Source organism: Eurosta solidaginis, chromosome 5, assembly GCF_040869045.1.
Source record: "Eurosta solidaginis isolate ZX-2024a chromosome 5, ASM4086904v1, whole genome shotgun sequence".
Classification (NCBI taxonomy): domain Eukaryota; kingdom Metazoa; phylum Arthropoda; class Insecta; order Diptera; family Tephritidae; genus Eurosta; species Eurosta solidaginis.
The window spans coordinates 117,605,647-117,616,769 of NC_090323.1; the positions used below are offsets into that span (position 1 = coordinate 117,605,647).

Below are 11,123 nucleotides of genomic sequence, written 5' to 3' on the forward strand. Positions count from 1 at the left end.
GCTCCTGGTTGCCTTGAATCCACAAACGTTATGACTTATTGTGGTCACATATCTATAGAAGGAAACAAAAAAAGCTGTCACCATAGTGAACGTAGCCTATTAGTATACATATTTACAACCAGCACATTTAAGCTATAAAAGCATTTCCGGTTGTAATATAGGTGCTTCATATCTGCAGGAGGTGACTTGATCCGCACGTGAGTGCCATCCACGCAGCCAACAACACCCGGTATGCCGAATTTGGTAAAGAAGAGTGCTCTTTTACTGCACGTTCTTCTTCCTCACTCCTCTCAAAATTTACCCACTTTTGGCTAAAATGATTCTCAAAAATGGATAAGCATTCATCAATGACTTTCGCTACCGTAGGCTGGGCCATAGATGAAATACTTTAATTTCCAACTGATTTCTGATAACTGCCTGTTGCCAAAAAACGCAGGAACGTGGATAATTTTAGTTGGAGTGGTAAATGCGTGCTATGAAACGTATCTTTGAAATATATTTGTATTTCGTCAAAGATATGTTGAAATATTTCTTTGTTAACGCGAAAATTTTGAACAAATTTACAAATAAAATTATTTTGTAAACAATGTCAACACAGGCGCAATTTGTTATTTTACTCAGCGTCCGGTAAGTGAAGAACGTTCGAGCGGTCTCTCAATATCCGCCTTTGGATTTTTAATTATTCTTCTTGGGACACTAATAGAGCAATAGCTTGATACATTTTTATTATATTTATATCACTGTATTTATTTCACTAGGAACTTTATTTTTATTTCACTTATTTTGTTAACTTTATGGACGTGCGCAAAAACAAAACATATGTGCACAGAGTTGCATGTTTGACACTTGATTATCGTGTAGTTGACGAACGACGTAAAGCTACACGATAAACGGCAACGTAAGATTCAGAATACCATAAGCACACGATATCGTCCAAGCAGGTATCGTTCGTTGAGCGTATCGTTCGCCAAACAGAACCCTACAAGACAGGTACCCGTTCCCTAATCGATTACTTAATCGTCACCAATAACTTGTTCACCAATTATCGTCTTAACGACTTTTACATTGCTGTCGTGAAAAAGGTAACGCAAGCGCTCTCTCAAAATAGTGTACGTGTGACTCGCTTTCTCGCTCTTACCTATTGTGTTTTCGACATTCCTTCTCGCTCGATGTTATTTACATTTTTAAGTTACTTCATCAGTTATGTTTTCGTTATCGCTAACCAAAACATATGCAACAACAACAACACGGGTAACTGGCCTATCGGTTACCCGTATCGGTTACCTGCTGTCAAATCGCTTTTTCTATGAATGAAACGCGTCCTTTATGTTCAGATAATATTTAATTATAAATTATTCATATATACAATGTTTTTTTACAATTTAAATTATTGCCTTATTACTCTAGCGAACTTTACATATGTGAATTTTTATATTTATAAACTATATAAATACATTAACGTCTATTCATAGTCGTGCCCTTTCCGAAACCTTGTTTTGAAGTTCTTATTTTTCCTGCGCTGGTAGTGTTGCTCATCAGTTTGCAGTCATATTAGTTTGGTAGGTATAGTAACATCAGACGTAGGGAAGTTAGGAAGCATGTCAGGAGTATCACCAGAATCCAAAGAAGCATGGTGATTCATTTCGTCACCTCCGTTTTCTTCCATATCCGGATTCATTCCATACTAGTCATTATAAATAGCTTGTAGATGCCACATAGGTGTAACCATACCCTCAAGATATTTCCGTTCAAATCTTGTTCAATTCTAAACTTTTCGTTGTTACATCAATTGTTTCAGCGTGTTGTACACGTAAATGAAAATTCATACTTGAATGTATTTTCGTCTTCCAATCGCATAATTTACATTTTAAATAATGACTATTAGGCATATGAGAAATTTCATGGTCCAATAATTTGTTGAAGCTTGGTGTAGCTGCTTGAATATCACAAAATTTACATTTTGCACCACGTTTGTTATATTTAAATTGTAAATGTTCTGGTTTCTCTACACGATGCATAAAGTTTAGATGCTTTTTCCAACAATGTGCTGAATTTAATTGAAATACATACATTGGGCATTGTCTCATGATAAATTTTCCATAAATATACTGAGCCTCTTTATGTAGGCTCTTTTCTTAACATCTAATTCTGGTCGTACCGGATATGACAGTTTTGCTTCAGGTTATAATCCACACTCATACTATTTTCAGATTCTGTTTCATAATTTTCATCATTTTCAACCTTGGACTTTGCATCAACATCATTATCATCATCGTCATTTTTTGATAACTCTGTTTTAAGCTTCATATTTATCAAAGGTTCATCTTCCTTAGTATTAGAATTAGAAACATTGTCATCTTCGGTTAAGTTTTTATCAAGTTTAGCTTTTTTCCTAGGTTTAAATTCTTTACTATCCGTACTAGAATTAATACCATCATCAACATTTTTCGTGGTCTGTTTGAGTTTTTAAATTTGCCAATGGTTCGCCTTTATCAGTATTAGAATCAGAATGGCCTTGGCCATCTTCACCGTGTTGCAAAGTAGGCGACACATGTTGGTGTTGATGTTTGCGCATATTGCGGATATGTTGGTGGTTCACTAGTCATTAATTGTTTAGAAGTTTCAACTTGTTGCGTTTGTTGTTGTTGTTGCTGGCTGATGATGTGGTGTTAACGTTTGTTGTACAATTTATTCGGGTGATTGCACATATTGTTGGTGTGTTATAGTGCTGGAAAACCTTCCGATATTGAAAGTCCTTGATTAGTGTAATCCCCACGTAGTGAACTACTCCTGTGACCGCGTCCGCGGTAACTATTAAATCTGAAGGCGCTTAAGTTACAGGCATAGCTGACATCGCTTATATAACAGGTTGACTCTAAAGTAAAAACCAAAACAAAATATTAGAATCAGTGTTTATGAATAACATATTTAAAATACGCTCTTACAACAACGTGATCGGTGGCTACATCCCCGTGAAAGTAGTGTGGTGTTCCTCCTTGTATAAACGTAGATACTGGATGTGCTCAACCGTGCAGTTTTCTTCTAATTTGAGCAAATGTATGTTCTTACAGCCACCCGCCATACACCGCATTCCAAAGAGTTGGACCTAGAACAGATCCCTATCTAATCTATCTATCAAATTATTCGGAGCAGGTACGGAACTTGTCTTGGGACACCCAAAGTGCACTCACGCTTCTCATGCCTCCAGCGGGTTAGCGGCTTCCTAGAACTTAAGCCACCTGCTGCTTCTAGATCTGACATCTGTCAGCTGGAGTCTTAGCCCGGCAAGCGCAGGGCACGAGCACAGAATGAAATCGATCGTTTCCTCCTCCAACTCGCACTTCCTACATCTGCTATCACTGACCAAGCCTAATTTAAAGGCATGTGACGCCAGAAGGCAGTGTCCAGTAAGAATACCCGTCATGAGTCTAGTCTACAGTTTAATGATAATAAAAATATAAGAATCAGTGTTTATGAATAACATATTTTAATTAATCTCTTACAACAACCTGATCGGTGGCTACATCGCCATGTAGGTAGTGTATGTAGGTACTGTAGATACTGTATGTGCTCAACCGTGCAAATTGACATTAGCAGTAACATTATTTACATAAACATAGCTTGGTATTTGTGCAGGCCTCAATATAGCATACATTGGTCCAGTTCGGTGTGCACCAGCCACTGGTACAAACACTTTTGAATGCATAGCTTTCATATAGGATGGATGTCCAGCAGTGCTCCGGTTGTGCCAATATGTAATGGGCTGCTCCGTCTCTTGGTACGGCTGTATAGGTATAGGCGGGTGCAATGTATTACTAGGCTCCAGATCGGAAGGTACATAGATGGCTCGAAGACGCCAGAGGGGATTGGAGCCAGAGTTTTCGGACCCAGAACCAAAATATCAGTAACTCTAAAAGCACATCCGAGCATTTTCGAGCGGAAGTATTCGCCATAAGTTAGTGCGCTAAGCTGAACCTTCAGCGCTGATACCCCAATGAAACAATTGCCATACTCAGTCAGGCAGTCAGGTCCCACTAAAGGCATTTGCGGCGTTCGAATAAAGTCAGCACTGGTCCTTCAGTGCGTAGAAAAGCTAAATCAATTAGGAGCACACAACGTAGTACTGTTGCCCTGGGTCCTAGGCCACAGGGGAGTAGAGGGTAATGAGCAGGCGGACTCAGTGTTTAAGTTATTGCGTCCCTCCCACAAATTGTCATCCTCCCAGCAGATCCTTGCAGCGGGTCTCCGCCATACTCTCCTCTTCCGGGAAGATATCGACCCCAATCCGGGTCCTTCTCCTGACCCCGGTCCTGAGAAATGAGTTTGCTGCGTTTGCTGGATAAGAATCTTTTTAGGACGGTCATATATATAAGGGCCTGAAATATTTCAATGAACTTCCTTATCACATAAAAAGTAGTAATAACTTCAATACTTTAAAAAAAAGTTTATTGGAGCTGTCGACGGCGACAGCAGTACTTTACATTAATGGCAAAATAAAATTAGAAACTGAGTTTAATTTATGGCATTTAATTTATTTGATTTAAATTATACAAGTCAATAATTATTTCACTGCTTTGACATAGTGGCGTGTTCACTAATGTGTGTCCTTATAGCCTCCAACGTTGCGAACGAATGTACGAGAATAATTTTCTGCCTCAAATTCTGCCTATTTAAATCAAAGTTGATTAGGTGATTTTTAACGTCCCGCTATGCGATGTTGGAAAAGAACAGCACAGCTTATATTATACCTACAGGCAGTACAATAAAAGAAACATAAAAAAACAGGCAAACATAAAAAACATAAAAAGGCAGGCAAACCCAGTAGGCACATATATTGCAAATGTACCCAGTCATACTTTTTTAAGTCATTTTGTAACGACATCCCACCCCCCGGTGAATCCGCAGGAGGATTCACTAATCATTAAAGCGGCTAGCTTACTGGCTGGTCTACGTAGTGTCCCGGATGGTGTGCGAACTTTGGCAGTCCTAACCTGACCATCTTTTGCGGTAAACACCTCGGTCACTAGGCCTCGTTCCCATTGATTTCGAGGTCTTGCAGGATCGCAGACAATAACCAGCTGTCCAGGTTTCAAAGGCGTTGCCTTTTCTCTCCATTTTGATCGTCGGAGGAGTTGAGGCAAATATTCATGTGTTCATCTTTTCCATAGTTGGTCTTTGAGGTTTTGCGATATACGCCATTGTTTCCTTAGGCATACTTTTTCTTCATTTATAGCAGGCGTCTGAGTGGAGTTAAGACAACCCAGTAAAAAGTGGTTCTGAGTCAAAGGCTCTTCGTCTTGCGGCGATACAGGCAGTTCTGTCAGTGGGCGGCTGTTAATAATGTTTTCGGCCTCTATTAAAACGCTGTTGAAGGTCTCTAAGCGCGGGGCTTCCTCTTTTAATACTCGCTGTAACAATCGTTTGACACATTGTACGAGGCGCTCCCAGCAACCTCCTGCTGATGGATTCGCAGGACAGTTGAAGACCCACTGGATATTTCGGCTGCACATCTCTTGGTTGATGAGGTCAAAGTCGAATAATCGGGTTTCCTTGTTAAGCTCCTTTTGCGCTCCTACGAAATTGGTGCCATTATCGCTTCGAATCTTAATTGGCACTCCACGACGATTGACGAAATTCCGAAAGCAGATGATAAAGGCGTCAGTTGATAAATCTGTGGCAATTTCTAAGTGAACTTCTCGAGTTGTCAGGCATGTGAACAGTGCTACCCACCGTTTCTCTCGCCTTCTACCGATAGCAACAAAAAATGGACCACAATAGTCAACCCCGGTATATGAAAGTGGCCTGACATATGGCGTAAGGCGATCTTGTGGTAATTGACCCATTAGTGGCACTACAGGATTAGCTGTGTTGGCGATGCAAACTGCACACTCTCTTTTTACCGACTTTAACAAGGTACGCATGCGAGGTACCCAGAACTTTTGGCGCATTTCGTTTATTGTTAAGTTATCGTTTTGATGATGCAGCTTACGGTGATATTGTTGGACGATCAAACGCGTTATATAATGATTGTAAGGTAGAATTATTGGACGTCGTGCAGTTATCGGCAAGCAGTATGCAGCGTCGATTCTTCCGTTGACTTTTATCAAATCATCGTCGTCTAAGAACGGAGTTAGTTGGTGTAAACATGATGATTTTGGTACGGATTTTCCCATTTTCAGAGCTTCGATTTCGGCAGCGAATGACTCTGCTTGAACTCTATGAAGGATAGTTGTTTCGGCGTTTCCAACTTCTATGGCATTCAGCTCACCTCTATGACGTATACCTGACTTAGTGTTGTGTACAAAACGCAAAATCCAGGCGAAAATTCTGATGACCTTTGAATATGACGAAAATTTAGAAAAGTTAATTAGATACTCGCCTTTGCTTGACAGCATGACCCTCTTTGTGATCTCTTCTGATATGCAGTGTTCCGACGTCAGTTGTGGTTCTTCTTGTGGCCACAGTTCTTTGTCCTTATACAAAAACGATGGTCCCTGCAACCACCTTGACAATAAAATATATTCAAATTTTGTGCGAGCTCTCGTTGCTTCGTCTGCCACGTTCAGTGATGATGGTATCCACCGCCATTGGTTCACGGTTGTTATACTCAAAATCTCTGATATACGACATGCGACGAATTGTTTAAAGTTTCTGTTAATCGAGCGAATCCAAGAAATTACAGTTTTTGAGTCGCTCCAAAATGTTGTGTTGTGTATGTGAAAATCGTGGCATCGTTCCATCGACTCCTTCAGACGGCAGCCCAGTACAGCAGCTTGCAGTTCCAAACGCGGTATTGTCATACCCTTAAGCGGTGTACATCTAGACTTGGCACATATTAAAGTTACATCGATTTTACTCATCTTATTAATTCGTAGATAGGCAACGGCAGCATATGCAGATTCGCTTGCGTCAACAAAAACATGCAATTGTATATCGTCAGCAACCGATAAAATCGTGGAATAACAACGTGGCACCGAAAATCTTTTACGGACTGAAAACTACTCCACCACAATTTCCATTGTTCTGCCAAGTCGTGTGGTACCGTTTCGTCCCATTGCACCTGTAAGCGCCATAATGACTGCATTAATATTTTCAAATATATAGTGACATTTGCTAAAGGACCAAATGGGTCATAAATTGACATGGATATACCCAATAACTCTCGCTTAGTTGGCATTCGCAAGCCGTTCAAAACATCACGGGCAATCTTGTGGAACTGAAAATGAAATTCGAGCACATCATTCGTAGTATTCCAATACATACCGAGGACCTTTTCCGTTGTTGTTTGGCGATCCATTGTGACAATTTGCGAATTGGTTACTACATTTTTACCGTTCAGTTCATTTTGTACATCTTTGTTGTTACATAAAAAATTTCTTAGCTTGAATCCGGCAGCGGCATTGATCTTGATGGCTTCGCCAGTTACTATCAGTGCTTCGTCGGCGCTGTTAAAACTTACTACCAAGTCGTCAACGTACGTACTGGCAATTACAGCATGACTACCCCTGGGCATTATGGGTTCGTACTTACGGGCGTTAACATTTTTTATGTGCTCAGCGCAACACGGCGAACAAATTGCTCCGAATATCATCGAGGACATTAAGTACGTCTGGATCGGCTTATCTGGTTTACCGTCTCTCCACAAAAACCTTTGAGAATCTTGATCTGCCTCCCTGATTCCCACCTGTGAAAACATCTCTTCAATGTCTCCGGCTACTGCTACGATACCTTGACGAAATTTGTGGATAATGGCTATTAATGGCTGTGCTTGTTCAGGACCTTTAAGTAAAGAAGAATTTAAAGAACATGAGTTAGAAATGGCGGCTGCATCGAACACGATGCATAGTTTTTCTGGCTTCGAAGGGTTGACAACCCCAAAGTGCGGAAGGTACCATGTCGTTGGTCGTACATAGGCAGCCTGTTCTGGCGTTAGCAATTTTGCGTATCCCCGGTCAATGTACTTGGCTATTTCCATTCTGTATTTTTTGGCATAAATAGGGTCTTTCTGCATACGCGTCTCGACGTTTAGTAGACGTTGCTTCGCCATGGCATAGCTCGACGGAAGTACCATAGAATCCTGTCGCCAAAGCAACCCTACCTCATACCGCTGACCGAGATCCTTTGTAGTTTCCGTGAGTATTTTACGAGCGCGTTGATTCGCATCAGACTCTAAGATGACTTCTGCATTTCGTACTCCAAAACCTTCGATCGAAAAATACTCCTCCAGCAATTTGTTTAGACCTTTGCAAGATTCACCTCTACGTATATTTAGCACCCGAGGCATGGCAATACTTTCGTGACTGTGTGGCCCGTATACTAGCCAGCCTAACTTTGTCTCTGCTGCTATTGGTTGCTCACCTCCAGCTTCGACAATTTTTCCTGGCAGATACAAGTGGGCATTATCAAGACCGAGTAGCAAAACAGGTTTGACGAAATTATAATTCTGTACTGGCAAATTCTTTAAATGATCAAATTGTTCTTTATTTAATGACTGCGTCGGCAAATTGAGACCCTTGATGGTATGAACATTTTTCAGTGGATATACGTGACAGTTGTCGACAGTTTCAATTTCACATGATAATCGTTTAGAGTTTTCCGTTGTTTGGCTATCACCGTACCACTGTAGAGTGAGAGGCGTGACTTGCCCCAGAAGCCCTAACTGTGCGGCGACATCGTCTTCGAGGAGCGTAATCGACGACCCTTCATCGATCATGGCATACGTGGTGATCTTACCTAAGGGTCCTGCCAAAGTAACGGGAACAACTTTAAAGAGATTAGCTACCTGCTCTTCGTGACAATTTAAAAGGCGTTCTCGATCGGCCGGCAATGTGGACTGTGATGCAATTTCCTTATGTAACAATTGGTGATGCATACGCTTGCAATTGTTTAGCGCACATGGCTTACGGCGACGGCAATTCAGTAGACTGTGACCTTTCACCAAACATCCGAAGCATAACCGCTGCTGCTTGACAAGTGACCATCTGGCGTCTATCTCCATTGATTGAAATTTACGGCAATCGGTTAATAAGTGAGTTTGGCTGCAACATAGACATTTTGGTTGTTCTTCACTTGTACGCAAAACTCGGCGAACTGAACCCCCACTTAGACCATGCTGACGATTAGCATTCGTACTGTAGCGCGGCGGTGGCACTATTTGCTGGCTGTAACGCAGAGAGCTGTCGTTGACTCCAGGCATAATTGCTATAACTTTCGCAAGATCGCTTAGCCAGTCTGAAAAGGTAACCACAGTTGGGAATGGAGAAATGTTAGAAGCATACTTACTCCACTCGAATTGCTTTGATGCTGGAAGTTTCGTTATCAGCTGGTCCAGTAAAGTGGGGTTCATGAGGTGGTGTTCACACGTGGCTGATTTCAAATACGCTGAGACGTTTTGCACACGGTTTGCAAATTCAAGTACTTGGTCGAGACGATTGTCGTTTATTATGGGAAACTGTTGCACCTTCTGCAGTTGGGATCGTATGAGTAAATCTTGTCGGTCAAAATTGAACTCCAATTCTTTTATTATTTTTGGCACGTCGTCTGGGTAGATCAGCATTGATGTCACTGCGCGCTTTGCATTGCCTTGGAGCGCTTTCTGAAGGCGCATGAGATTCTGCCTATTATTGTATGAAAATTCAGCAGTGGTGTCCACGAAATTCGCCAGAAATAACGGCCAATCCTCCGGGTTTCCATCGAACGTAGGTAGCGGGTACAGTTTGGTGGCATGTCCTTCCATTAGTAGCATTGCATTTGCTGCTGACGATGGTTGTAGTTGTGCTGGTGGTGGCGCTGCTTGTGATGATGGAGCAGGAGCACCCAAGATTGGTGCTAAACTAGTAGGCGCGGTAGTATTGGCATCTGTTTCAATCCATTCTCAAAGTTGCTGCAGCTCAACTTGGCTACGGCTTGTTTCGTTACTAAGCTCTCGCACACAGTCTCGAAGCGCTGCAATACTTGCTACTAATGAAGCCAGTGTTTCGCCGGTAGCACCCAATGCTTGCTGGGCTGCGTTACGCTCTCCTATATTTACCGCTGTGGTATCTCCGTCCATTTTTAAATTTGGAATTTTACATAACCAAATATTTAGGTCACCTTGGATTTTTTCCTGGTCTCCAATATAACTGGATGTTGCAATTTATTTCCAGTACGTATTATAGTGTGAAACGTCGCGGGACATTGTTTTTGGAAATTTCCCACCAACCACTCTGTCAAACCTGAAGACGAGACAAGTGACTCAAGGAACATATTCACCGTGAATAGACACTACCAGAACATAGGAATCGTTTAAGTATTTTTTTTTTTGAACGTGCCATATATACGTATACGGAAATTTTTAAACACATTCTAGAGTCACCCCTGGTTCACCTTTATGGCGATATCTCGAAAAGGCGTCCAGCTATAGAACTAAGGCCCACTCCCTTTTAAAATACTCATTAACACCTTTCGTTTGATACCCATATTGTACAAACGGATTCTAGAGTCACCCCTGGTAAACCTTTATGCCGATATCTCGAAAAGGCGACCACTTATAGAACTACCACCACTCCCTTTTAAAACCCTCATTAATACCTTTAATTTGATACCCATATCGTACAAACACATTCTAGAGTCACCCCTGGTCCACCTTTATGGCGATATCTCGAAAAGGCGTCCACCTATAAAACTAAGCCCCACGCCCTTTTAAAATACTCATTAACACCTTTCGTTTGATACCCATATTGTACAAACGCATTCTAGAGTCACCCCTGGTCCACCTTTATGCCGATATCTCGAAAAGACGACCACCTATACAACTACCACCACTCCCTTTTAAAACCCTCATTAATACCTTTAATTTGTTACCCATTTCGTACAAGCACATTCTAGAGTCACCCCTGGTCCACCTTTATGGCGATATCTCGAAAAGGCGTCCACCTATAGAACTAAGCCACACGCCCTTTTAAAATACTCATTAGCACCTTTCGTTTGATACCCATATTGCACAAACGCATTCTAGAGTCACCCCTGGTCCACCTTTATGCCGATATCTCGAAAAGGCGACCACCTATACAACTACCACCACTCCCTTTTAAAACCCTCATTAATACCTTTAATTTGATACCCATATCGTACAAGCACATTCT

General features: G+C 41.5%; 1 long non-coding RNA gene across 1 annotated transcript; it reads right to left on the bottom strand.

The window, feature by feature from the left end:
- Positions 1-1,323: 1,323 nt before the first annotated feature.
- Positions 1,324-3,105, bottom strand: LOC137233712 (uncharacterized). Its single transcript, XR_010947545.1, has 2 exons — positions 2,946-3,105; positions 1,324-2,875 (listed from the first exon to the last, which is right to left on the bottom strand). It is a non-coding gene; the product is annotated as an uncharacterized lncRNA (long non-coding RNA).
- Between the last annotated feature and the right edge of the window lie 8,018 nt (positions 3,106-11,123).